Source organism: Rhineura floridana, chromosome 5 (assembly GCF_030035675.1).
Source record: "Rhineura floridana isolate rRhiFlo1 chromosome 5, rRhiFlo1.hap2, whole genome shotgun sequence".
Taxonomy (NCBI): domain Eukaryota; kingdom Metazoa; phylum Chordata; class Lepidosauria; order Squamata; family Rhineuridae; genus Rhineura; species Rhineura floridana.
In genome coordinates this window covers 53,498,099-53,525,114 of record NC_084484.1, presented here as the reverse complement: position 1 = coordinate 53,525,114, position 27,016 = coordinate 53,498,099, and the positions used below count along the sequence as shown (strand labels likewise).

The 27,016-nt window shown below is 40.7% G+C and overlaps 1 protein-coding gene across 3 annotated transcripts in view; it reads right to left on the bottom strand.

The window, feature by feature from the left end:
* Window positions 1–13,220, bottom strand: part of EDAR (ectodysplasin A receptor) — a 129,969-nt gene extending 116,749 nt beyond the window's left edge. For 2 of the 3 annotated variants that reach the window (XM_061626736.1, XM_061626739.1), the window contains exon 1: window positions 11,611–11,876. The gene's annotated coding sequence lies outside the window, so the exon portion shown is untranslated. Of the gene's footprint in view, window positions 1–11,610; window positions 11,877–13,139 lie in introns of those variants that run through there. The other variant, XM_061626737.1, reaches the window with a different exon arrangement.
* Window positions 13,221–27,016: the final 13,796 nt, after the last annotated feature.

The following is a 27,016-nucleotide window of genomic DNA, read 5'->3' as shown; positions in this document are numbered from 1 at the left end:
ATTCTAGAAATGAATTGATTGACAAAAATAGGTGACTAACAAAATATTGATCAGTATACAATTATTGTGGTAAACATTTCAGCTTCTTTCTTCAGTAACACGAAGGTATTAGAGTTTAAAACACACAATGGGAGTTTGGGTTTCTTAGAATACTGAGGATAGGCAGAATTGTCATTGAAGGTGACATCTGGGGTGTATGTGTGCAAAGAAAAAGCTTTAACACAAAATTGAAAATGTGCAAAATAATCTGGGTTGTATTCAACCAAGCTGTCCTGTTAGCACAAGGAAATCGTCTTGCACAATGGAACTTTCCCTCTCTCTCCTTTCCCCAGTGCCCTCCAAATCTGTTTTGGATTTTCCCCAGCCCCCCCCCCAGCAGATTTGGAGAGGGAGTGAGGGAGTGGGAGGGGAGAAGAGAGGGAAGTCCTTGTGCTAGTGGGACAACTTAATACATTCCTTAGTGTGGTACGCGCCAGATTGAGGCCATGGCATGCTAGTTCAGTTTGTATCTCTCTCAATCCTGAAATAAATGCAGGCTGCAGTATTTGAAAACGTCTTGGCTACAAACATACTGGTTTTACAGTATTGAAATGCTGAACCATTTTATCTTCCCTGCCCTTAGCTGAGCTGCTATAGTCCTCTGAGTTCTCATAAGCATTCTGGTTGCAAAGGAATAAAGGTCCGTCCCCCCCCGACTGTCACTAACATGTGCAAGGGGTTCAATAGCACACCAGCAAATTGAGGTTTGCCTAATTGATGCAGATTAAATTGCTCTGGGACAACAAACCCACTTCTTTTAAAAAATGCGGTAAAGAGACAGCTATATGCAGTAGAAAGCATGGGTTAACAATAGATTAATGGGGAATAGAATAACCTTTATGCAAAGAAATCAGGATGAATGCTCAGTAAACAGGAAACCTTTCATGCAAGCTTTGTGCAAACAAATCAAGATGCATGCTCAATAAACAGGTTATCTGGAGGCACCCAAAATTAACTGCTTAGGGCATCTAGGGACCGAAAGGACTGAGTTCTGAAGGTGGCAGGCTATGCATATAAGCAAAGAGGCATCACTAGTACAGCAATCATTATGTGTGCATATTTGAATAGTTTGAATGAAGTGAATGGGATGCATGATTAGTGTGAGTAAATTGTGTGGGTGAATGCAGCATGCTCATTGAAGATAATGCAAACAACCTATGATTATTGTGGGTCTCCTATTGTTACTAATTGTGCTGTTAATAATGGCATGTTAACGGTTTTGTTTCACTTTACAGTCAAAGCCCTGTTTGGCAAGTGTTGCCTTTTTGAAGTTAGTTATCCATGTTCTTTCACTGTTGTCCTAAATAAGTAAAAATCAATCTAGTGGGGCACACCTGGGGCATCTTATGAAGACATGGCTGAACCATTAAAAAGCCCTCTACCAGTCTCAGTTCTGATCAAGGCAAGTTCTGTAGTCAGGGGGCAAAGCTAAAATAAAACCACTAAATCTTGCTAACATATTGTGGAATGGATACTGGAGAGGGAGAGCTGATATATCCTGTGTCCCATGGGATGCCCTCCCAGGGGCCTCCAAGGGGCCATAGGATTGCAGCCTAATCTGTACAAATGGACATTATCACATAACTGGAACTTATCTAAAATGTTTGTGCATTTAAAACAATGTAATAATTTCAAGGCATCTTGGGAAAATATATGTCTGTATATAATCTAGCGTTGGAGAAAGGAAAATTTAAACTATGCTGATCAACATGATGCTTTCTTGGAATAATCATACATCACAACTAGCAAGCATGAAAAAAAATCTCCTGAGAGTTGTCAGGACGCTGGACACGTATAAAGGATCAGACATTTAGAATCTGTGTCAAAATGGGCCTAGTGTTTGGACTGGGTCTCCAATAGACCCAACAGAGTACAGCCATGAATATTACTTTCTGCTTATTGTTTTCCACAGTGTACCCCAAATGTTATAGCTGTATCCAAGTGCCAACTATTTTTTAGATGTCAAAATACAACTTTATTCTGCAACCATTTAATTAAGTTATCTGGTGCAATGCTATAAACATCCAGCTCTAATTTACTTCCAGGACAAGGATTTTCAACTATCTGGGATTAGAGACTCATGTATCTCAGAATTTTTCACAGTAGCGATAGCTGTTGATATCCCACTGTATTATTAACTCCTTCTAGAGTGTTTAAGAATAATATATAATGGCAATTAGCAGCTGGAACTGCATGGGACAACATTTCTGTAAGTATAGATTATCACATTGTTTGAGTGGTAAAGAAGTGTTTTCACAAGCAATAGAACTAAATAGCTACCCCTGTTTGTTTATTTTATTCATTAAGTCATTTTTATCCTGCCTTTTGGGAACCAAGCCCTCACAAGCTTTACAATATAAGAATTCAGGTTTAAAACTTTAATAAAATAAATATCAAAACAATCTATAAAAAAGACATCAGATTTAAATGTAGTCAAAACTTTTTACATGCTGCTTTATTAATTGTTTTGTTATTTATTACATTGATGTTTTGATCCTAAAACAATATAAAAGCAGTGCATAAAACATCCAGTTTAAATGGAGTCATCATATTTTAATCTGAAGTTATTTTATGGATTGTTTTTATATTTATTGGGTTAAAATGTTAATCCTAATTTCTTATTTTGTAAACTGTTTTGTGAATAAAAACAGTGAAAAGCTTGGCAGAATAAATAATAATAATTTCAGGATCCATTTCAAAGATGTGGGGCCACCTTGGAGAAGGCCCTGTCTGTGGTACCCGGACCTTATTTGGTGGTAGACCAGAGAATAGGGCAGTCTTAGGACTTAGTGAGTATACAGTGTCATTATATAGCTTAGTTGGCCCTGGACTTAGTTATCATCTAAGTGGAGTCAGGAATTTCCTATTACCATTCTGTTTAAGAGAGACAAGAAAGTTGCTATCAAGCTTCCTGATATCAAGGTATGTTCATACATATGTAGAACTTCCAATATACTTTCCAAGTACTTAAGGGCTTTAAAACCAGCACTTTAAACTGAGCCTGAAAACTATTCTACCTGCCACCTCTTTCTCCCTTTAGAGATATGAGATAAGGTACTGCAACATTTGCCTGCTATTAGTTACTAAAGAATACAGTCCATTGAATGCTGGGGCAAGCTTAGTCCCCAATAAGATTGAAACAACTTTGCCCATCAGTTTTTTGAATAAAATTTCAAAAACAAAACTCACATTTGCATATTGAACATGAAATTGTAAACGCAGGAACAGAATTTGAATGGTTTAACCTTGTTGGCATCCTTTACTGGCAATCTTCAAATATGAAGCGTCATAAGGTATCAACTATTAAATAGTAATTACAATTGTATGTTATCTCTCAAATCACATCAAAAGCACCTGGCAGGCCACCACCATCAGTTTGCACTGTTTGTAGTCCCAGGCAGACATCAAAAGCAGAAGGTTTAGCGAGGCCGTACTGAGCTGCCATATATGGCTGGTGGGTTTTCTCTGGAGCTGATCCACTAGGATCAATAGCACTATTTCAGAATAAGTGTTTTGAGAACTGCAACTGGAAGGCTGCTATGAAGATATTAAGCATCGTTCTGTCTGCCCCAGGCCCTTTAGCAAGAGGATTGTGGTAAACACACTGTTTGCTTCACATCTGTACATTTTGAACAATCATCACACTGTGTTATCTCATGACTCAGGAGTGTCTCTTTAGGGAGTTTTGCTCTGTCCCACATGCTAACCTGTGATATACTAAGTTCTGTAATCTGTGAGCTTCCTTTTTGCTTAATTAGTGATCCTGTTATACTGTTATAAGTGCTCTTCTTTTTCTCCTTGCCTACATTTTTAACTTTATTTTAAAATAAAATTCCACACTCAAAAGAAAGCATCTGGATCTTAAGCTATGCAAATATGTATTTGCTAAAGCATTTCTGTTCCTAGTGTATCTATGAGCTGGCTTATTTGGACTTTGTATACACACTTGATCTCTTGTCCCTTTGTTACTCAACATTTGATAACTTTCAGCCAAATGTGTGGGCTGTCTCATTAAAAGGCGTGATGTTTTGAAGTTATGCAGTGTTAAATGAAACTTTTGAGTGTGATGTCATTCACACCTGCAGTTCATCTCTTGACACTGTAACCAATCTGTGTGTTTGAGCAGATCATGTTTCACAAAGAAGATATATATGTACATACAGCTTAAAAATGGATCCATGTATTTACCTTTCCATGCACATATCCTATGGGTAACATCCAGTGATAGCTGCCCACTTGTGCAATGGAAATTCACTTGCAACAGGACTTCAGGTTTTTCTTCTCTCCCCGTACATTCCCGTATCTTCTCTGGACTCCCCCCTACCCTTCAGGCCAGATTTGGAGAGTGTGCAGACAAAGGGAGCCTGCAGCACAGAGGAGAGGAAGGAGAAGCACCAAGGCACAAGTGGATGCTTGCTTGTGGTACGTTGGGATCTTATGTGCATATTCATGTTTTGCAAAAGGAAACGCTACCGCAACCTGCAGGTAATCTGAAGACAAACCAAATCTAAACTATGCTGCATATTCCTGGAGCTCTGATATTCTGACTGAAGACAGGCCATAGTGTGGCAGTTTGTTTTGCTGTTGGTGTTATGCAATCAGCATACATGATGCTATACAGAATAATAAAAGAAAGTTTCCTGCCTCTAGGTAACAGCAGATGTGAAAGGCTAGTAATAAAGAGTTACCACAATTACAGAAAACCACTGTGTGGTTTCAATTCTAGCAAAAATGTGAAGATCCAAAGCCCTTCTGCTGACTTTACCAATATTAATAATAAATAAATAAATCTTATTTGTAGGCATTCTTATTTTTTTGCACCCTTCTGTTCACGTTAATTTCAGCCTTATGGTTCCCAGCATCATTTCAAAAGGTATCTTGTGCCCCTTGCTTGGTTGCCGGCCAGATCTGGCTTAAAAGCTTTATATCTGGAGGAGAGGCAAATAGGGTAACAGTGAAGACGGATTCATTAGATGACTGGGGCACTGCCCCACCAAGTTTAGCCAACCCTCACCTGCCTGCCTTCTACTTACAACCAATGGGGGGGGCACTACCTGTCCTCCTTAGTCTCAGTCTTGTACCTTATATAACTCAGCGGAGGGGAAGGGAGGGACAAAAGGAGAATGAGTTGGATCTGCCTGTCAGTGGCTCTGATTCCATCAACTGTTGGTTTCCTTGCCCCCCGCCCTATCAGTTCCATAGACACCCACCATCATTGAGGGTAACTATGCAAACAGCCATGGCTCATTTTTCATATTTTTATCTTTGCCTAAATCTGGGATGGCCAACTGGTAGCCCATTGGCCACCCCTAGACCATTATTTGATCTACCTCTGCTGCCCTTCCCCCACACCACTGTCCCTGTAGAGGAGGTTCTCTAAGTGCATATATTTATTTTATTTTATGTATTGAATGCAAAGACCTCTAAGCAGTTTACAAAAAAAATTAACATTTTCAATAAGATAGTTAAAAACAAGTAATTAAAACATATTTAAAATAATTAAAACAGCTACTAACTAATTTTTTTTTTAAACAGATCAACATCTATGTGTCTGGATAGGCTTACCTAAACTAAAGGTTTTAAGCAGGGGCTGAAAGGAATACCACAAAGGTGCCTGCCTGATGTCAATAGGCAGGGAGTTCCAAAGACTAGGTGCTGCCACACTAAATGATTTTCTACAAGTGTGGAACAAGTATTATGTGGCACCTGTAACAGTGCCAGTTCTGCAGAGCGAAGTGCTCGAGTGGGCACATATAGAGTAAGGCAGTCTCCCAAGTAAACTGGTCCCAAGCTGTTAAGAGCTTTATATAACAGCAGAAACACCTTGAATTTGGCTTAACAAATTGGCAACCAGTGCAGATCTTGGAGCAGAGGTTATATGCTGACATGGTCTCACCCTTGTCAGCAATCTGACTGCAGCATTCTGCACTAATTGCAGTTTCCGGGTCAAGTGCAAGCGAAGTCCCACATAGAGTGCATTGCAGTAATCTACTCTGGAAGTCACCAATGCCTGAACGACTGTGGCCAAGCTCTCTCACTCCAGGAATGGTTGTAGTTGTCTCACCAGGTGCAGCTGATAAAAGCCACTGAGGGGTAGACACACTTTCTGTTATGCTGGTTCCAGTGCAGCTCTACCTCTCTTTTCTGAAAATGGGGGCCCCACAACACTAGTCAAACTTCGATCATTTTTACTCTAAAACCTGGTTGGATCAGCTCAAGTGCATTTTTTAAAATTCAGCTTCAGGCATATTTCACAACTGATTGGTTGATCAACCTGTTTGTCTTCCAGGTGTGGCTAATGGACATGCTTTGCTTCAGGCTCAAGCAGAGACAGTGACTGGCCCAACACTTTGCTGTCATCAGTCCTGAAAGGTCTGAAGTCAGCAGTGGGAAAGGGAGGTGTGGCCAGCAGAGGGCACAGCCGCTTCAAAACACAGCCAGAGACTATCCGGGCCTCCAGTGACAGAGGTGGTTCCAGAAGCACCCCCAAACTGCATACCTGCAACTTCATCCAGGGCTGGCAATTGATCAATTTCTCAGACATGGAAGCCACTTACCTGCAGTGCCTCTGTCATGCCAGGATGCAAGCTCAGCTTATTTTCCTTCATCCATGCCACTGCTGTGTTCAGGCACCAGTCCAGGGCCTCCACAATCTCTTCTGGTTCAGATGTTATGAAGAAGTAGAGCTGAGTGTCATCAGCATATTGATGACACCTTGCCTCAAAATTCCTAATATGTATGGATTGTGTGTGTGTGTTGTGTTGTATGGCAAGGCAATATATGATCTGCAACACATGGTGTATACAGGAGGATGACCTGACAGTGGAAGGGGAAAGCTTCAGTGATGGTGTTAATGCCTCAACTTCTATTGCATACTTGTGATGTCTTTCTTTCTCATCTTAAACTTGATAACTCGTGCATACAAACCCCTCTGCTCTGAACCTGACAGTAATGGCATTGCTGGGAGATTGTCTTGCTCCCAACCAGGCTTGCAAGCTCAAGAAGCTGGCCAGCTTTGGCCAAAGTTGACAATATTACTGCATCATAGAAATACCCTGTGACATTTCCAGTCCTTATACTTTTCTTTAGTGATACCTTGCATTTGCAGTTGCTGCAATGCACAGAAGCTGTACTAGTGCAAAGGCTTCCTCCACAGACTTTGGGTAGAAACACACTCACTGTTCTGCCAGTTCCAGTATGTCTTAAGTTCTGTCTTCTGAAAACAAGGGTACATGACACTAGTCAAAACCCGCCCCTGTAAAACCTGGTGGGAGCAGCTTGAGTGCTTTTTTAAAAAAAAATCACCTTCAAAGAGATTTCACAACTGATCACAGATCTAGCAGATCAACCTGTCCCCCCCCTCAAATGTGGCTAATAGAAACTCTTTGTTCTTGCGACTAGTGTGTTTACAGCCTTCATCTTTGCATGTGCATCTTAAAAAATGAAAATGGACTGCCTTCAAGTCGATTCCGACTTATGGCGACCCTGTGAATAGGGTTTTCATGGTAAACGGTATTCAGATGTGGTTTTACCATTGCCTTCCTTCATCTTTGCATATGCATCTTAACCAGACCATTATGTTATAGCTGTAATTGTCATAGGTATGGCATGGTTGTTTGAATCTACTCCTGGCTGTAGCACCTTAGAGCCTATTTAAAATTTTATTCTTATTGGGTTCTTGCAGAAACCATTAAGCTAACTTTCAGTGCAATCCTATTCATATCTACTCAAAAGTAAGTCCCATTCAATGAAATGGGGCTTAAGTCTGGGAAAGGGAACACAGGATAAGACTGCAGCCTTAATTTTATTACAAATGCAGCCCTTAACATCATGCATATTGCATTGGCCCAAAGCATATTCTGAAATACAATTTAGCTTGTATTGTAGCATGGCTGATGCCAAATTGCACTTGCATAGCAATATTTCTTAATGGTGAAATCATCTTTGACATTAGAAACTTGTTTCCTTGTTATCTGAATGCATTCTAACGTTCCACATTTCTTAATATTTTATCGTCCCCTTGTAGATTAGAGAGAATTTCATTATGAAATACTTTATCCCATTAAAGTATTTATACCCTGTAGACAAGTCACCTTTTCAACTTCTTTTTGATATGATAAACAGCTTGATCGTGTTAAGTTGCTTGTGGCTAGGCTTGTTTTCCAGTCGTTGAAAATTCTCATAACTCTTCTCTTGAATACTTTCCAAATTTTTAAATCTTTTTGTAAAAATGGACATAGCTCTAAACACAATGTTTCAGCAGTGCTTTTAACATACTGTGCATACAGAGGAAGCATAATCTCCTATACCTTGCACCTCTGTGTATTGGATTTCACATTTATTTTATATTTATGTTATAGTGAGTAGTTTTTAATTAATTGACAATCTTGAGACTGCAATTCTATGCATGCTTACCTGGGGTAAGCCCTACTAAGAATTGTGTGAATTACTTCTGAGAAAGATATGCAGAGGATTGGGTTGAATGTTATTTGCCCTTTTGGTCATAGGTTAGCATGCATCCCATGCAGAGATTGCACATGCCTGTATTTTAAATGTGGTCCCATGTGATGTACATATTCTAGGAAACCCCAGCCCATTGTGGCTTTCCACACAGATCATTAGTCCCAATGATTTCACTGGAAATGAAAGAGAAGTGTATAACTTCAGATTTGCATCTTTAACCAAGGTCAAACTTTGGTACAGGGAGTGCAACTTTAAGCCAAGAAAGCTGCCGCCAGGGGTAATTTATTTCCTTTGCTTAGATTTTTGTTTTTTTGCCTCAGTACTCAGAATTGAAAAAAAAATGTCTTGGGGGAATAATTATAAACATTAACATTTAATAATTATTTTCTCCTTGGCGGCTTTCTTAAATGAAATATGTCAGAATTTCTCAGCCAAAGAAGATTAAATTAAATAGTTCTGATCTTACTCATTTAGCTGACTTCCTCTTGCCCATCTGAGCTAATTAATTTTTTTTCATTTTCATTATCTTGCACAGTATTAGTTCGGCTTTTGTACAATTTCACTGACTCTGTAGCAGTTCCATAGTCAGAATTTACTGGATCATAACAGTTCCCAGGAGAAAAAAGGAAGAGCCCCAGGAGCTCCTGTTACGCCCAGTCCTATAGCCTTTGTTCAATAAGTATTCAGCATTGACCCTCATAATGTAATGCTTTTTTTCTATTGCACAGAATAAATCCCAGAATTGAAACCTCAGGAAATCAGAAGTACGTAATAGCCCTGAATAAATCAGCATTGCACAACTTATAATATTCAAGTCGCATTGCCTCAAAGAGTTCATTGACACTCTAGGAAAACTAACAACTAGGATAACCCACACTGAGAGTCTAGAAAGTAAGAATCCTCCAGCTGCTGATACGAAGGAAGGAAGAAAAAGCTGGAGGGAACAGAGATATGTGTTAGTACAACATTCAGCCTAACAGTCAGTAGTGTAGTGGCAAATTCAGGAGTGCAGGGTCCCTTCTCGTTAGTCACAGCCATGCCCCCCTTTTTTGCTGCTGGGTTGAGAATGAGATCCTCGTTAATGCCTTCTCCCACAACAACAGACGTGCCTAGGAACCAATAAGCATGGAAGAGGAGAATGTTAGCTACTGAGAAGAGTCTTCTCACTGGCTGACTCACCTCCTCTTACTCTGATTGGCTCGTAGGATGCTGGAGACATAGGGACTTTGCTGGGACCCTGCTCCCAAAAAAGTAAGGGGTCTAAGACCCCCCGAGATCCTAGACGACTACACCCCTGCTAACAGCAGTAATTCAGTAGTGGTATAGTAATAAACAGTGGATTGTTTTAGCAGCATCAATAGCAAATATATACAGAATCAACAGCTGCAAAAGAATTCAACAGCATATATAGTTCAGATTTCAGTTCCTTCAATATATACTGTATATAACAGTGGGAAAATCCTGATTTTATAATTTGGCCCATGGAATATAGAAACGGCTCCTCCTTCCCCACATGTAAAACTGTTTTTCCCCACCTTCCTTGGGATCATAAGCAACTGTCACAACAACCAAAGGCAAGATTTGGCTAATGAGGAAATGAGTTCCCACAACATTCCCTTTGAGATGACTTAGAGGGTGAGAGGATTTTCCCCACTGTCAGGGTCTGACTGAACGGAGGCCAAGAAGGAACTGCTTCCTGTGTTAGACTGGCTGGTGACGAGACAGATTGATGCATTCAAGTCATGGGTGGCTAGCTTGCATCTGAAGCTATTTATTTTGCACAAACTTTCATGTGGTGTGCACCTGCTCTCTCCATAGCTTGACTGGGGCAGTAGGTGAAGAAGTGGCAGGGGCTACTCTGCATTTTAGCAGGCAGTTAGATTAATTGATCCTTTCATCCCCTGTGATTCGTAGAATCATGCTGCCACTAAATCCAATGAAAACTAATTATACATTACAGACTGGGAATGAAAGACAGGGATATTAGTAACTGTTTGCCAAAGTGGTCAGGGCACAGTTACACAGCTCTAGCATGCAAATACCATGTTCTACCCTACTGAGATATGTTCAGTGCCTTAAGGTCTTCATCCTCATGATCAGGATGTCCCCAACCTTTTAAACGGATGGAAACGGACAGCAAATTGCTCTGCCTGTTCTTGCCCTATCCATTTGCAGTAATGTAGTGACCACTGCTGGCCAAAGGATACTTGGTTACATTGTTGGTTCACTCTTCTCTTATGTCCTTCCACAGTGCAAATCAATTTTGTCCCCTCAATAGATTGTTGAAGATTTTAAGCCAGTTGAGGATCTGATCCTTTCTAGTCAAGCCAGAAATAGTTTCATTAAACGTTCCCAGTTTGTATAGCTGTAAAAACAGCATTCCCTGGAACTTATAAGTGTCTCCATGTGCCTTTCCATTGCCCACCAGATATGCTAAACAATATACTTCAAGATCTAGTAGAATGCAAACATTTTCTTTATAGTACTTCTGTTGCTCTTGACTAGCAGTATTGAGAAAACTTTCTCCTGGAAACAAAACCGTACATGCTCCTAAACTTGTATTTACAGGCATGTAATTCCCCACATTAAATCAACCTCATCTCAGCGGGTGCTGAGGTGCCTTGCAGTAATATTCTTTGTTCCCGTCAGCATAAAAGATATAGGCAAAATGTTGGTGTTCTGTACAACTCAAATAATGAAAGTGCAAACCCGTCCCGGGACAAACAGTTCAGCCTCTGAAATTCCCCTCCCAAACCCCTCAAAATTTATTTTGCACATTATTACAAATAGCTGTACAGCAAAAAAAAACCCTTGTTTGATATAAGTTCCATGCTTTATTGAATGGGCACTGCAAAGAAGCACAAGGAAATCTCACACTTTGATTAATCGTAAACAGAGAACAAACACACTGTTGTTTTAGGGAGAGAGAAGGAGGGATAAAAATGTGGAATTCAGTGCTTTTAGCACATCCCATACATAGTGGTACTTCACCCCAAATATGAAAAATGACAGATATTTTGAAAACACTTCCCAACCGCTTTATTATGATCACTGCTATAAATAATATCTAGCTTCCCCAAATATAAATTTCTAATGTAAAAATCTTACCTTGTTTAGAATTAGAGAACAAAGCCGAAATCCAGCCAAGCAATCAGTATGTCAATAAAACACTGACAATATCCAGTTTCAAGCAACTGAAGCACTTTTCACAGTTGCCAAGGGACATCACACTGTCAGATGCGGCAAGCCATGTGGGTGGACAATATAGCATGGGTGTTCCCAGATCTATTCCTGTCTGTCAGGGGTCACTTTTCTGGTCCTACACTTGACTTTGCAGTTCAGAGAACTTCCTAGCAACTTTTTCCTGAGTTGCTTTCCTTCCAGTTTGAAACGTCAGAAAACTAGAAAATGCTTCAGGGGCTTCTCTTCTGTGGAAACTCACCTGCACCACCTAGAGGTCTAACATGGGATAACAAAAGCTACTGGTATAGGACGCAGACCCCCCCTTTTTTTAGCAGGGTTCACACTACAGAACTAGTTAAGTATGCTTCAGTTTCTTTGACGTGATTTATGTGTTTGTTTGTTTGTTTTTGTCAATGCTTAAAAACAAACACCTAGCATGTAATGCTAAAAATGGCAGCTAGGCAGAAGAACCACAAAGTTTAACAAGGGGTTCTAACCCACTGCAAATCAAGAATTAGAGAAATGTGAAATTATTTATAAAAAGAATGGTAGTTAGCATAATATCTATATTAATTCTTTTGTTTTATGCAATGGCTAGATTTCAACAAATAAATTTCAGAAAACATCAGCTTTAAAATATCCCAATCTAGGAGAGCTGAGGATGTTTAAAAAAAATTAAGAAAAGGAACAAAAAGGCATTTCCATCTTAATGCATCTTTATACATTTGGATAGATCCAGGCTAAGTTAGCTGAACGCAGGTCCCATCAGTAAGACGAATTAGTTACAACTTACGTCAACTAAGTGCAGCTAACTTGGTCCATCCATCCCCTGAGAGAAGTAAAGTCAAGATTCTAGTTGATTAAAAATAGAAGCTTTTTGACAAAGTAGCACTTGAAAACTATTCTTAGTGATTAACCCAAATATTATTTTTCTTTAAAAAAAAAAGTTAATAGCTTTCCATTTAAAATAACAGAAATTCTGTTGAAGCCAAACCATGAAAATCTGAAGAGGTCCCTGTGTGAGCAATAATTGCCAGTCCATTATCCTGAGTACATAATGCTAAAGTTATGTGTGACTTATTCAGTGATCCCCAGCTCACAGCAAACAGACCCCAAATCCCCCTCTTTCCATATAGTCATACAGGTCTACTCTGAGGTAAGCCTCACTGCGTTCAGTGGAACTTACTCCCAAGGTATGTGTGTATCCAACTGCAATGTTAATCTTTGTGATCCTATACACATACTTACTCAGGACCAGGAGTAAGTCCCATTGAAGTCAATGGGAGTTACTTCTGAGTAGACATGTGTAGGATTTCATGGTTAAACACTATGCTACAGCAGCTCTAGAAGATCGTCATAATGATACATTCCTGCATTTGTTGATGTCATTAATATATATGCACATGTTATCACCTGTATCTTGTCAGCATCACAAGTCTAAATTATTACATTACCCTTTGAAGCTAGTATAAGGTGGTTTTATCACCTTCCAAGGTGCAGGCATAGCTGAGAACTGACATCTGTCTCCTGGGTGGCACTGGTGCTGGGAATGTCTGCAGAGTGTTGGCACTACCAAATCAACTTCCACCTGCTCAGCTGCAGGCAGTTGGCTGGTTGTGTCTTTCTGCTGCTAAGCAGAGTTTCAGCTAAAGGCAACTCCAGGGGAGGCAGCTAGGCGCCACAACTGAGGAAAGAAAGCCAGCAGAGAACCCAAACAGGAAATTACAGCTCTGCAGGCAAACCAGAAAAAGGGCCAAACTAGATACAATTTAAATGCATTTTTGCATCTAACATTAAGGTACACACTCTCGGCACCTTACAATAATGTGGCTTGTGGCATGACACCAGTACAATCATAATGCTGACCACAATGCAAAGCATTTACCTGCAGGCACCAGAAATTTTAGTATTAGGTAGAAAACTCTCCTAATGTTCAAGTTTCCATCTCTCTCTCTCAAACGGCCACAGTTTAATCTTCGTGTCTGATAATGAATTTAAGTGTATTACAATTCAGATTTTTATTACATTCTGGTATGTTTACACTGCAAGATGGTTTGCTGATTTGATTACCTCCTGTGGAGTTTAGACTTATCCACATCCTTACTCCGCTTCCCACTAGGGATGGGTGGGCCCCATTAAAGTCCAGCCAGTGCCAGTTCTCAGAGAGAATGGGACCAGTTCCATCCTGAGTGGACTTTAAATGGGGAATCCTTTATAAAACCCATGCAAAAACACTTAAATAAAAGTACTTACAAGGTCAAAGAGCTGCATACTGCCCCTGTTTCTCTTTTAAAAAAATCCTTCTAAAAAGAGGGCATCCAGGCACCCACAACCTGGAGCAGCTAGGATACAAGGCTGCCATATGCTTTGACTATACGTACAGAGCAACAATACTTGATGACATTTTCTCACTCTCAAATGGAATGAGGAAGGGCTGTAGTTCAGTCGTATTTACTTATTTATTTATTACATTTATATACCGCCCCATTGCCGAAGCTCTCTGGGCGGTTTACAGCAAAGTGGTAGAGCATTGCCTTGCCTACAGAAGGTCCCAAGGTCAATCACCGGCATCTCCAGGTAGGGCTGGGAAAGAACCTTGCCTGAATCTCTGGAGAGCTGCTGCCAGCCAATGCAGACAATACTGAGCTGGATGGACCAACAGTCTGACTCAGTAGAAGGCAGCTGCCTATGTTCTTCTGTACAGGAAAAAAAAAGCTATTCCCAAGGCAACAGGGGGTGCATAATTTTTTCTCATTCCTTTCCCCAAGTTTTGAAGAAAGTAGATCATATATTTTGTTCCAATTTTGGTGAAAACTACTGTATGTACTTATTCAGGCTTCTTGCTGAGGACACCCTTTTCCATCAGTTTGGGGAAGTTCTGCTCAGTGGTTGAAAAGTTATTAAGGTTTGCCTACCCCATTAAGGTCTATGAAAAATAAGTGCCAGCAAAATAGCGTCGTGCAGGACTGAATACAAAAAAAAAAAGCCAACGATTCTTCCAGTACTGCAATGTTTGCAGAGACAGCCACCTAGTAGATGCTCCATGCAATGCCTGTTCCTTTACTTATGGAATATTACAGTGCCGTGCAGTGGTTAGATGAGGGCTTGTCAACCTTTTGGGCCCATGGGCACATTTGGAAACCTGATAAACTGTCATCGGAGACCAGACCCCGTAACCAGGCATGTTGCATCCTGCATACTCCATCTGACAGTGTGGTGCACTAGTTAGATGAAGGGTGACCAAACTTTTTTGGTCCATGGGCACATTGAAGACCTGAGGAACTATCATAAGGGCCCATGCACCCCCCCACCCCACTGCACCCCCTTACATTGCAACCCAATACACATCCTGCCCACACACACACTACCCAACACTGAAACCCTCTCACAAACACCCCACTCCAAACTGAAACACACACTCTGGAGGTTTCCCAGAATGACAGTGGTAATTTTCTTCCAGTATTTAATCTCACAACAGCCCTGTGAGGTAGGTAATATAAAGAGATAGTGATGGTGGTATTGTATCCCTGTGAGATCCATGCCATGTGTTTAACCAGCCTGATAGTCAAACTACTAGAAACACTGCCTTCCAACTATGCACTGTGGCTCCACAATGCTCCCTTCGAAAGTGGGAAAAGGCAGTGTGGAATACTCTTGGTGTGTTCCTTATTCTTTTTAATCTCACAACAACCCTGTGAGGTAGGTCATGTGGACAGGAGCACTGTTGTGCTGCAGTGCAAAGTGGAGAGCCAGTGTGACATGGTGTTTAAGCTGTAGTACTTTCCATGTGTAGAGTCTTTTTCTGTTGCGGTGCAACTGTATAATGTGGAAAGCAGTGCAGTATGGGTCGACTCACTGGAGGAGTGCCCTAGCAACACAACAAGGCTCAGGTGCTTCACAAGGCAATACAGGGCATAACATGGGGAATAATTGCTGGACCCAGGTACTTCATCCTCCCCATCTTGATTTGGACCTGGAAAAGTGGAGGGTAGGTGGAAGTAGGGATGGGTGAATCTATCAATTTCAATTTCCCTCAGTTTCTCATTTTTCCAGTCTTAAATTTGGCTTGCCACGTTTCCAAATCTGTTTGAAATTTTTTAAAGTCCCCATGAGACTTCATCAGCACTTTAGTGTGAATTTCTCCTAATGTACACATTTTTGTGTGCAATTTTGCCTAATATGGACAATTTTGCTAAGCAATTTTCCCCAATATAAAGCATTATTTTCACTAATATATGCATTCTTATACACACTGTATTGTAGTATATACATTACGTGATTGTAGAACTGCTTACAAAATTCAAAGAAATGTGAATTTTGAAGGATAGCTATGTTTTGGTTTGCATATTGTGTCAGAAAGGGCAAATTAGGTAGGTTAGCCTTTATATGTGAACTGAATCAAATTTCTCCCTCATCTCTTGTTGTAAGCAAGAACGCTCTGGGCTCCTGCTGGGAGGAAGGGCGGGATATAAATTAAATAATAAATAAATAATAAATTTGTGACATTAAAGAGCATTATTGCTGATCACGGGGCACATCTGTTAAGGAATGAGCTTCCAATTTCCTGGCTTTGTGGAGCGTGAGCCAACGTGAGCTTAACTGTGATCTTAAACAGGCAGGTTTTTTGATAATTGAATAATATTTAATATCTGAATGATTTCAAGACTAAAGCAGAGGAGGTAACTAAAATGAATTTGATCATGAAAACAATGTGAATTTTTATAATTGTACCAGTGTAGCATACTGGTTAAGGTGTTGGACTACGACTTGGGAGACCAGGGTTCGAATCCCCACACAGCCATGAAGCTCACTGGGTGACCTTGGGCCAGTCACTGCCTCTCAGCCTCACGAAAACCCTATTCATAGGGTCACCATAAGTCGGAATCGACTTGAAGGCAGTACATTTACATTTACATACTTATTTTTCTACTGACTTCTGTTCCCCATTTGTTATTTAAATACATTTATTTGTATCAAATGGTGTACTTCTGCAGGCAAAAGGACACCTGGTTGCAGAAGGGTCTTTGAGCAGGGCCACCACCAGGTACACGCTTAAATACACCCAGTCACGCCACCTCTTGCCATCAGTGTGCTTGCCTACCATAACCCAAGATGGTGGCGGGATCATGTTGACCCTCCTGCCACCATTTTAGGTGATGGGAGGCATGCATGTGCAGTGTGCTGATGCTGCAATGCAAGAAGTGGCGCAACCAGGCATATTTAAGTTTGCGCCAACTGCATGTGCATGTGGGGGTGGTGTTGCCTGGGAGAATGGAGCTCCCACTCTGTGATCCATACCACTGCCTGGTCACGATTGGCGATCTCATCCCATAACACGATGCTGGCAGGGATTGTAGACCAGGAGCTCCTACCTCCCAGCCCCAGCCCCAGGGGCTCTCGGCTAGCTGCAAGGACTCTATGCCAGTGCCTGACCTGGCCACCCACTGGCACCAGGCCTGTCTTTGAGGTAGTGAAGAAGTCTACTAATGGAAGTGGAGAGGAGACAACACTTTCTGATTTTCCCCTTGCAGCTTACAACACCTCCTTCCATGCCCTCCACAGCATATGGATGAGTGCACAGGGGCCTTCACTGGGAAGTGGGAATCAGCAAAAATAGCCTTCCTTTCTCTTCTGTTTAGCAAAGACAACCACTGAATAAATGAGTATTTCACAAATGGACAAGGAGAATTGGATCCAGCCCTTTGTCTCGTGATCCTATATGCAGTAATTTGTGCTTAATTCTCATTGAAATGTACATCTTGAAATAATAGGCTAGATATTGCACCGTGCTGATGACATTGTATTCATCTTGATATACTCAGTGAAGTGTAAATTGCATATTGGCAATCATAGTACAGTACTGTTTAAGTGAGCACAGGTTCTTTCAGTGGACTTTTATTGCAATTAGCTCTCTGTGTTAATTATGTGTGACATTAAACCAATAAGGTTTTTGTTTTTTACATATGTTTCTCTTCAACTTCTCTAGGAGTACAATTTAAAGTTTGGTTGACTTGAAATGGTTGGCCATCAAAATCTTAGCTAGCCAAGAATACAGCATGCAGTTCAGATTCTAAATCCTCATGTTCTGCTGAGTAGTACCACATGCACACAATGTGGTGACTAGCAAATTGGGAGAACTAGGTTCAGACACCTGATCAGCCACAAAGATTACTAGGTGATTTTGGACTATCTGCAGTCTAAACTACTTTACATGGTTGTTGGGAGGATAAAAGGGGGACTGTGTACGCTACCCAGAAAAGGTAGGCGGAATGTAATTAATACCAAAAAAAGCAAAAATATAAAATCTCAAAAATGTACAAAAGGCAATAAAATGAATTTTAAGAGACTGTTCTATTTGTTGGATAAAGTTTCAACGGAAAGTGAAAAGAAACTCAGGTTCTCCCCAGTAAAGAAAACTACCAAGGATGATATATCTACTCTTCTCGGGAATGCTCTTCACCTCTGCCCTCCTTCTCCTTCTCCTTCTGTGTTAGTACCTACCATTCTTCCCATCACTAGACCGGGTGATTACATTCCTCAACAGGATCCGTGGCATGATGTGCTTGTGGAAGAGCAGGCAAGAGTGGCTAAGGTTGCAGTGAGGATGATACCTCTGTGGAACCTGGTTTTGAATGCCCGTAAGTTGGTGTTTGCAAACTACCCCAAACCCAGGGGTTGTGTTTTGCCGGAAGAAAGAAAACGACATCTCAAAAAGATATTACAAGGTGCTCTATCTATGCCCCTTAATTTATACGATGTAGAAAAAGTAGAATACTTATATTACAACGGTGGTAACCTTTCTTTCTCAAGAGACTGCCACGCTTATTAGACAAGACAAGGAGGCATTGGCCAACCAGGGTTTGGAGGTATTAAGATTTTTTGAAAACCAGGCTCCTCCTGTGGAGTTAATGCTATATTTACAAAACAAAAGTCATCAAACAGAGACACAATTTAACTCTAATTTTTTGATTGACCTGGAGCAGTCGAAGCTATCTAACAGGAAAAAAGATATACTAAGCTCTTTGGAATCGCAGTTTCCTCTAGTACTATCTGATCTATATTCACGAAATGAAAGCCCCCAGCCTGAGGCCTATTCAAGGATAGACACATCAACCAATCTAGACCCCTTGGATTTATTTACTAAGAAACATGACCTTAAGACCTTAGTGGGTAGTATGGTACCACAACCTTGGGAAGGACATCAATCTGAGGGATGGGTTAGCGACTCTTTTCACAATGAGGAACAATCACTGCTACATTCCTTTGGTTTGCTGCCTTTTAGTGAGCGGAAGGATGTTATAATAAAACTTGAGAATTTCATCGCTTGGCTGTTTGATACTCATATGCAGGAGCAGTTGAAGTCCTTGTCAATATGCCATGAAACCGCAAGTCAGAAGCATGAATTGCTAATCCAAAAGAAAGCCGGAAATGCCACAGACAACGAACCACAACAATCACAACACCACCATCAATCTCCTTGTAAGATCTGCCTGAAGAACAGTGCTGAGAAGGAAGATTCTCACGTAGCTGATCATATAAGTGTGGATCAATTGTCAGTAGGGGTTCCTGACTTTAATTCCAACCTAGATGCTCAACAAATACGTGACTTCCCTCCAATTGATCAAGACGACTCCATATCCTTACTCCAACAACGTGGCCTAAAACCAATAGAGGAGACCCCTCAAAGTGAGCTATACTATGATTATTCTAACCCGGTTCCACACTCTTATGTCTGGTTGGCAGTACAGTATTTGGAACCACACGAGATCGGCTCGCCAGGTAGAATGAGTCATCTATCAACTCCAACAACTCCAATACAGATCCCGTTAAAAGCTCCAGTTGCAAACTGCTGTGTCGTACCTGCGATCTTAATAGACGATATTCAAGAGTGTGACTGACTGAACAGCCCTCCTTTTTTCCCTCCCTTGAAAATTCTTTCATGGAACATCGTGGGGTGGAAATCTAAATCTAGGGAACCGAGCCTCCTGGCATATTTAAATAAATTTGACGTAATATTATTCCAGGAGACCTGGTGTGAGGATCAGGTTTACATCAACGGTTTCGTTGCCTTTAGCACCCCAGCTCTACCTAAAGGTAGAAAGGGGAGGGCTAGACAAGGCTTGAGTATTTCGATCTCGTCAAAGCTAAATGTTAAGCTCACTGAGCTCTCGGCTCCTGAGTTAGAGGGAAACGATTTTATGGTATCTATCTTATATTTAGAATTTAGATCATTACAAATGTCTATATTATTATTTAACGTATACTTTATCCCCTCTTTGAATAAGGAAGATACTATGCTAAGTTGGATAACTTTTGAATCTATGTATATTTACTGGACGTCCTTATACCCACAATATATAATATATAATATATAATATATAATATATAATTCTTGTTGGAGATTTTAATGCAAGAACTGGATCTTACGAAGTTGAAGCCGTACATTCTGGGTTTCTTATAAATGCGGACAGAAAGCATTTGAGAAGTAAGGTTCGTCACTCGAAAGATACCTTACTGAATCTAGCTGGAATTGCTCTTCTTCATTTTGTTTCTAAACATCAACTATATATTTTAAATGGCACCCACGGGGATGATTGGGGAGAATTTACTTTTCATTCCCCCCAAGGGTCCTGTGTAGTGGACTATATAATAATTTCCTCCATGAGAGAATACCAAGACCATTTTTTCAAAATAGCAGATCGCATTGATAGCGACCACTTACCTTTAGAATTCTTTTTTACTATTAAAGGGAAAATTTATTTAACAACTCAACCTATGCTAAATTCACATTCACCAACACTAGATGTTTATAAAAGAGTTAAATGGTCTCCCCAATTAACCCAAAAATTTCTTCAAATAGTAAACTCTTCTCAAGTAGTCCTTCTGGTATCTCAAATGGTTATGACAGGTTCTTCAACTGAAGGTCTAGTTATTTATGAGCAATTGATACAACTATTCATCTCCGAGCTATATGGATCTAATACATCCAAATCTGGAGTCTCTAGAGCCCCACGAAATAGATGGTTTGATAGGGAATGTAGAAACTTAAGGAAGACGATCTCTGTCATCTATCGCCAATACAGAAGAAATAATGAACGTTGTTTACCAAATACATATTATACATTATGTAAGGAATATTAAAAACTTATTGTTAATAAGAAGCAGGGGGCAATGAGGGAATCCTGGAACATTCTTGAGGCTGCGGTTGCTACCCGTAATTCCAAGACATTTTGGCAAATAGTCTCAGGTGCCCTTCGAAAACAAAATGTGACTTATGATTGCCTTATTGCTGCAGACACCTGGGAACAACACTTTCGTGCTGTGTTTAACAGCACGGATGATGCAAATATCTTGTATTCATTCCCGGATCTATTAGACACACCAGAGTGGGCTCCGGTGGAACCAGATACCATTGCCGAATTAATTATACACCTAAAAAATGGTAAAGCAGCTGGTCCGGATAGCGTTACCCCCGAACTACTTAAAAGTAATATAACTTGGTGGGCATCTATGCTCGCCTCCTTCTTTACATTAATCAACAGTTCTGGAAGAATTCCCACTTCCTGGCTTAAGGCGTTTATAATCCCGATTTACAAGAAAGGTCCCAGAAATGATCCAAACAACTATCGCCCCATTAGTCTCATGTCAGTAGTGGGAAAGGTTTATGCCAGTTTCCTGAGTAAGATCCTGAACTTATGGGTTACTTCCAATAATATATTGAGTCAAGCACAGGTTGGTTTTAAACCAGGGCACTCTCCATTGGATCATTGCCTGTTATTGTCTCAGCTCTCCTATAAGTACATTAAGCCAAGCCGAGGCAAACTATTTGTTGCATTTATAGATCTCAAAGCTGCCTTTGATTCCATCCCACGTGGCTGGCTCTGGAATAAGTTAGAATCTCTTCACATTGATAGGAGACTACTTTGGCTGATAGTAACATTATATCAAAATACCATGGCTCGGGTCCGTTGTAATCACTCAGGTCACCTCTCTTGGGAAATATGCTCCACACAGGGAGTGAGACAAGGATGTGTTCTTGCCCCAATGTTGTTCAATCTTTATTTGGCGGATCTTCCTTCTGTTTTGGCTGATATTCAATCCCATGCCCCCAAAGTAGGAGCTGATAAGGTGCCAATCCTGCTATACGCGGATGACACGGTGCTACTATCTCAAACCAGATTAGGTATAAAAAGATTACTATCATGTTTCAAGACCTATTGTCAAGATAATTCATTAACGATAAACTATGCAAAGACTAAGATTATGATTTTTTCAAGGAGAAAGGTTAGATTCTCATGGCATCTAGGCTCTAATAAAATCGAGCGAGTCAACTCTTATAAATATTTAGGGCTTTGGTTCCAAGAAACGGGATCGTGGAATTCACATATTGCATATCTAAAAGTGAAGGCAGTTAAAAATATGGGTGCAATCATTCGATTTTATTTCACTAGTGGTGGAAATTATATCCCGGCTGCCATACGTCTAATAAGACATAAAATTATCCCGATGCTGCTGTATGGAGCCCCTATCTGGACCCCTTACTACAAAGGTCAATTAAATTGCATTGTCCACCCAGTACTGAAATCCCTGTTTGGGGTCCCTAGATGTGTTTCTGGGACCTCATTATCTCTAGAAGCTGGGTTAAATTCTCTAAACTGTTTAACATGGCTTCATACTATTTATTTTTGGATTCGATGTTGTAAGATACTAACTTCTGAATCTTATGTGGTGCGATTTTTAAATGATCCCTTTTTTAATGCTTCATGGTCCAAGCTGGTTAAGGAGAAAATCTCATCAATTGGCCTCTCTTCTTCTGAGCTGTTAAAGATGGATTATAATTCTGCTAAGATGGCCGTAAAACGCAGACTAATCGATATAGATAATCAGATATCAATGAGTTTGGCAAATGGCCCTTGTTCCCCTCGGGCCTTGGGTCTGAATATTCTCCCTCACCCGGAAGGGATAAAATATCTATATTGGCTGACAGTTCCAAAATATAGACGTGCTTTTACGTTGGCTCGTTTCAATGTTATTCCATCCAACCTCTTACAAGGCAGATTTAAAAAAATACCAAGAATTCTTAGATACTGTCCTTGTAAGAATTTAGAGATTGAGACCATTTCTCATGTTCAATTTTATTGTAATTTATATGATCAGATCAGGAAAGATCTCCTGTTCCCAATCTTTTTAAAATTTCCGGGTAGATCCAATGATATTTTATTAACAACCCTTCTTCAAGGCCAGAATGCATCAATTACCCTGTCCGTGGCTAAATTTATAAATCAAGCCATGCAGATTAGGAAAGATCTATGTGGGCCCTGAGCCTTTTTGATATAAATAGATCTGGTTCATGGTTCTACTGTTTTAAACTATATTTTGTTATATTGCTACCAATGTCGATTATTGTTGTTACTTGCTGAGGTCTATGGATCATGCAATAAATAAATGTTGTTGTTGAAATTGTAGCTAAAGCAGGACCTATATTAACACGATTACAGGTCAGAAATCAAGGAGACCCTAGTATGGCAAATCTCCCAGAACTAAACGCCCAGACATTCATACGAAATCCAAATTGGGAACCTAATAATAGTGACCATGAATGGGGCCTTAAAAGGTACAGACAAGCCTTTTTAGAAGGAATGAAAGAAGCGGGCAAAAGACAAATCAGTTGGCAAAAAGTAGGAGAAATAAAGCAGAAACCCGATGAACATCCAGGAGATTATTATCAGAGACTAAAGGAGGCAGTACGGGTCTGGGGTGGCATGGACCCTGAAGATCCTATAAATTTGGCTTTAATGAGGGGCCTGTTTAAGGTGAGCATCACAGACCCTCATATTAGAAGGATGCTGAATAACAAAGACACTTATGACCATTCTGAGATGTCTCAGATCCTTACGTGGGCCACTATAGCCCACAATAATAAAGAGCGCCAGAGTAAACAAGAAAAGAAAAAGGAAGAGAAGGCCATTCACATGCTTGCAGCAGCTTTGACCCAATTAAGCGAAAAACCCTATAGAGGGAAAGGGATCCAAATGACAGACAGGAATTGTGTATGTTTTTCCTGTGGGGAAAAAGGACATTTTCGGAGAGATTGTCCCACAGAGAAGGCCAGAGGAGGTTTTAGAGGAAGAGCACGAGGAAGAGGATGGGGAAGAGGAAGATCCCCAGGATATGGAGGAGTTCAGTTTGTTTCAGATACAGCTGAACAAGCCTTGATTGATTTTGCATCTGATGATGTTTTAGAAGACTGACTACTAGTTGGAGAGGGTCCCTGTTTTTTAGCAGCTTCCTGGCTATTGCCACAAAAACAACCAGTAATAGATTTACAAATTGGAAATCATCAATACCAATGTCTTATAGACACAGGGGCAACTCTCTCATCTATACCCACCACAGCAGCTCCCAAAAGTGAAGTAAAGAGGACAATTGTAGGAGTAACTGGAGAACCCCAAAATTGCTCTCTGTCAAAGCCAGTGATGGCCCAGATTGGACCCTTAACTGTGGAACACACTTTTTTGCTGACAGATGGACCTATGAATCTCGTAGGTCGGGACTTATTGTGTAAATTAAATGCCACCATCAAATGCACACCAGATGGGTTGTATTTAGACATACCCAGTAGTAAAATTTTGCAGTGTGCTTCTGAATTAACCATGCCAGAGAAAAAGGAAGATCAAATCTCAGAAGATCTTAAAGAACTTATAGATTCTCTACCCCCTTGGTTGTGGGGACATAAAAGTGATGAAGTTGGACTTTTAAAATCCATAAGTCCTATTAAAATCAGAGTGAGAAAGGACTTGCCTTATCCCTGTGTCAAGCAGTACCCAATCCCTCAAGAGGCAAGGGATAGTTTGAATAAACTTGTGAATTCTTATTTGTTGCAAGTAATCCTAGAGCCTTGTAGCTCACCTTGTAACTCTCCTATCTTACCTGTTAAGAAGTCAAAGGTGGATGAGGAGGGGAAACCAGTTTACCGGATAGTGCAAGACCTTCGCAAGGTGAATTCCTTCTACCGTCAGTGCTCAGGCGGCTGAACTGTATGCCTTAACAAGAGCCTGTCAGTTAGCAGAAGGTCAGAGCGTTAACATTTACACAGATTCCAAATATGTTTTTGGAATTACTCAAGCTATAGGCCAGCTATGGAAACAAAGAGGGTTCTTAACCGCGGCAGGAACAAAAATAGCAAATGCCCGTTTGGTCTCCAACCTTTTGGAAAGTATACATTTACCCTCAGCTATCTCCATTATGCACTGCAGGGGACATTCTGTGGATGTTACAGATGTGGCGAAGGGAAATGATAGAGCAGATAGAGCTGCTCAAAGGGCATCATTACTAGAACCCCTGACTTTTCAAGCAGTCCTAGAGGAAGTTCAGTTAGAACCAAAGAACACTGTAATGGAATTGAAGCGGTGGCACGCAACCCTTCCCCCGCCAGTTAAGTCTCTTTGGGAGCAGAGTGGATTGTTGCCTGATAACCAGGGTATTTATCGTACCCAGGAAGGAATACCTGGTATCCCCCCAGAACCCATCCGCTTATTATTGCAACAAATGCATAAACAAACGCACTGGGGAACCTCAAAATTAGTAGACTCAGTTCAAAGACAATGGTTTGCTCCTACTGTGCACCAAAGAGCCCAAGAAATAGTTTCTAATTGTAGCATTTGTCAGAAGACAAACCCAAGAGGACTAAAATAAGGTCCTCCTGGGGGAAAACCTTGGGCTTTCACTCCCTTCGAGAGCCTTCAAATTGACTTTGCTGAATTACCAAAGTGTAGGGGATTTAGATATCTCCTTGTCATAGTTGATCAACTGACTGGGTGGGTAGAAGCCTTTCCCACGCATCATGCAACTGCCTTAGAGGTGGCTAGGATTTTGCTGAAGGAAATTATCCCCAGGTATGGCATGCCAAGAGCCTTAGATTCCGATCAAGGAACTCATTTTACTGCAGAAATAACTCAAATTGTTGCAAAGACAATGGGAATTGAATGGAAATTACACACCCCTTGGCACCCACAGAGTTCAGGTCAAGTTGCAAGAATGAATTCTACCTTGAAATTAGCCCTTTTAAAATTGACTTTAGAAACGAAACTGAGATGGCCTGATGCTCTGCCCTTGGCACTTCACAATATTAGAACTATGCCAAGGGGAACTTTAAAAATGTCTCCATTTGAGTGTCTTTTTGGAAGGCCACCTCAGCGATGGAACGCTGTAACTCCCTTCGTACCACCTTATGTTATATCGGATTCCACAATTATTAAATTTCTTATAAATTATCAGAAGCAGTTGAAATCTCTCCACAGATATTCGGCTGCGAATCAACCTTTGCCCTTGGATGTAGATGCACACTCCATAAAGCCTGGACAATGTGTCTACGTGAAGAAATATCACCATAAGACGCTAGAACCAAGGTGGGAGGGTCCTTATCTGGTCCTCTGCGATCAAGCTAGCAGGAAAGGACAGCTGGATATACTATACTAGATGTAAACCAGGACGAGAAGCAGCCGACTGTGGACCAGGACGAGAAGCAGCCAACTACGGACTAGGACGAGAAGCAGCTGACGACAGGGCAGCCAAAGCCCTAGCAGCTGGAGAAGGGAAGGAGAAGACCCCTGAAGAAAAGTGGCTCTCAGAGACAGTTCCGGGTCTTGGCCTGAAGACACGGTTTATTCGTCTTAAATGAAACTCTGCATTTGCCCAAAAGAAAAAAGTGGGCTATTTCTCTTGTGAATTATTTTTCTGTACTTGTGTTTCTGTGTTTCAATTGACAGTGTCCCCTATAGAATAAGCTGGACCCCTGGGAACGTACCTTGCAATATAGTCAAAATGGTGTTTACGATTATTGGAATGTTTCTTATATTGACTATACCTCTTATGTCCATGCTGGAAGCACCATCTAGTTGGACATGGAAAGACCCAGAAGTGGACCATGGAGTCTTAACTAACTCCTATGAAGCCATGAAAGCTTCATTGGCTAATATCCTAAAAGTTTCAAATTGTTGGATCTGTTCCCAAATCCCTCACCACGCCGGTGGATTACCCTGGCGTCCAGTGTCATGGAACTGGTCAGATTTGTGCCACTATTGGATGTTTAAACAAAAACAAGAATTTTCCATCACAGAATGGGAAAAAAATTGCTCTAGAGAAATTTTTAAAGTTTTAAAAAACACCACCTGGAATCCTTATTTCCCCTCTGAAAAGCCCAAGCCAATTCTTCTTAGGGGTGGAGTGAAAGGCCTACTTTGTTTCAAGTTGAATTCTACGAATAAAGCCAAATGGTTTGCTGGGGAAAGTATTTGTGAATATTACTTGACCCCCATTCAAAATGTTTCTG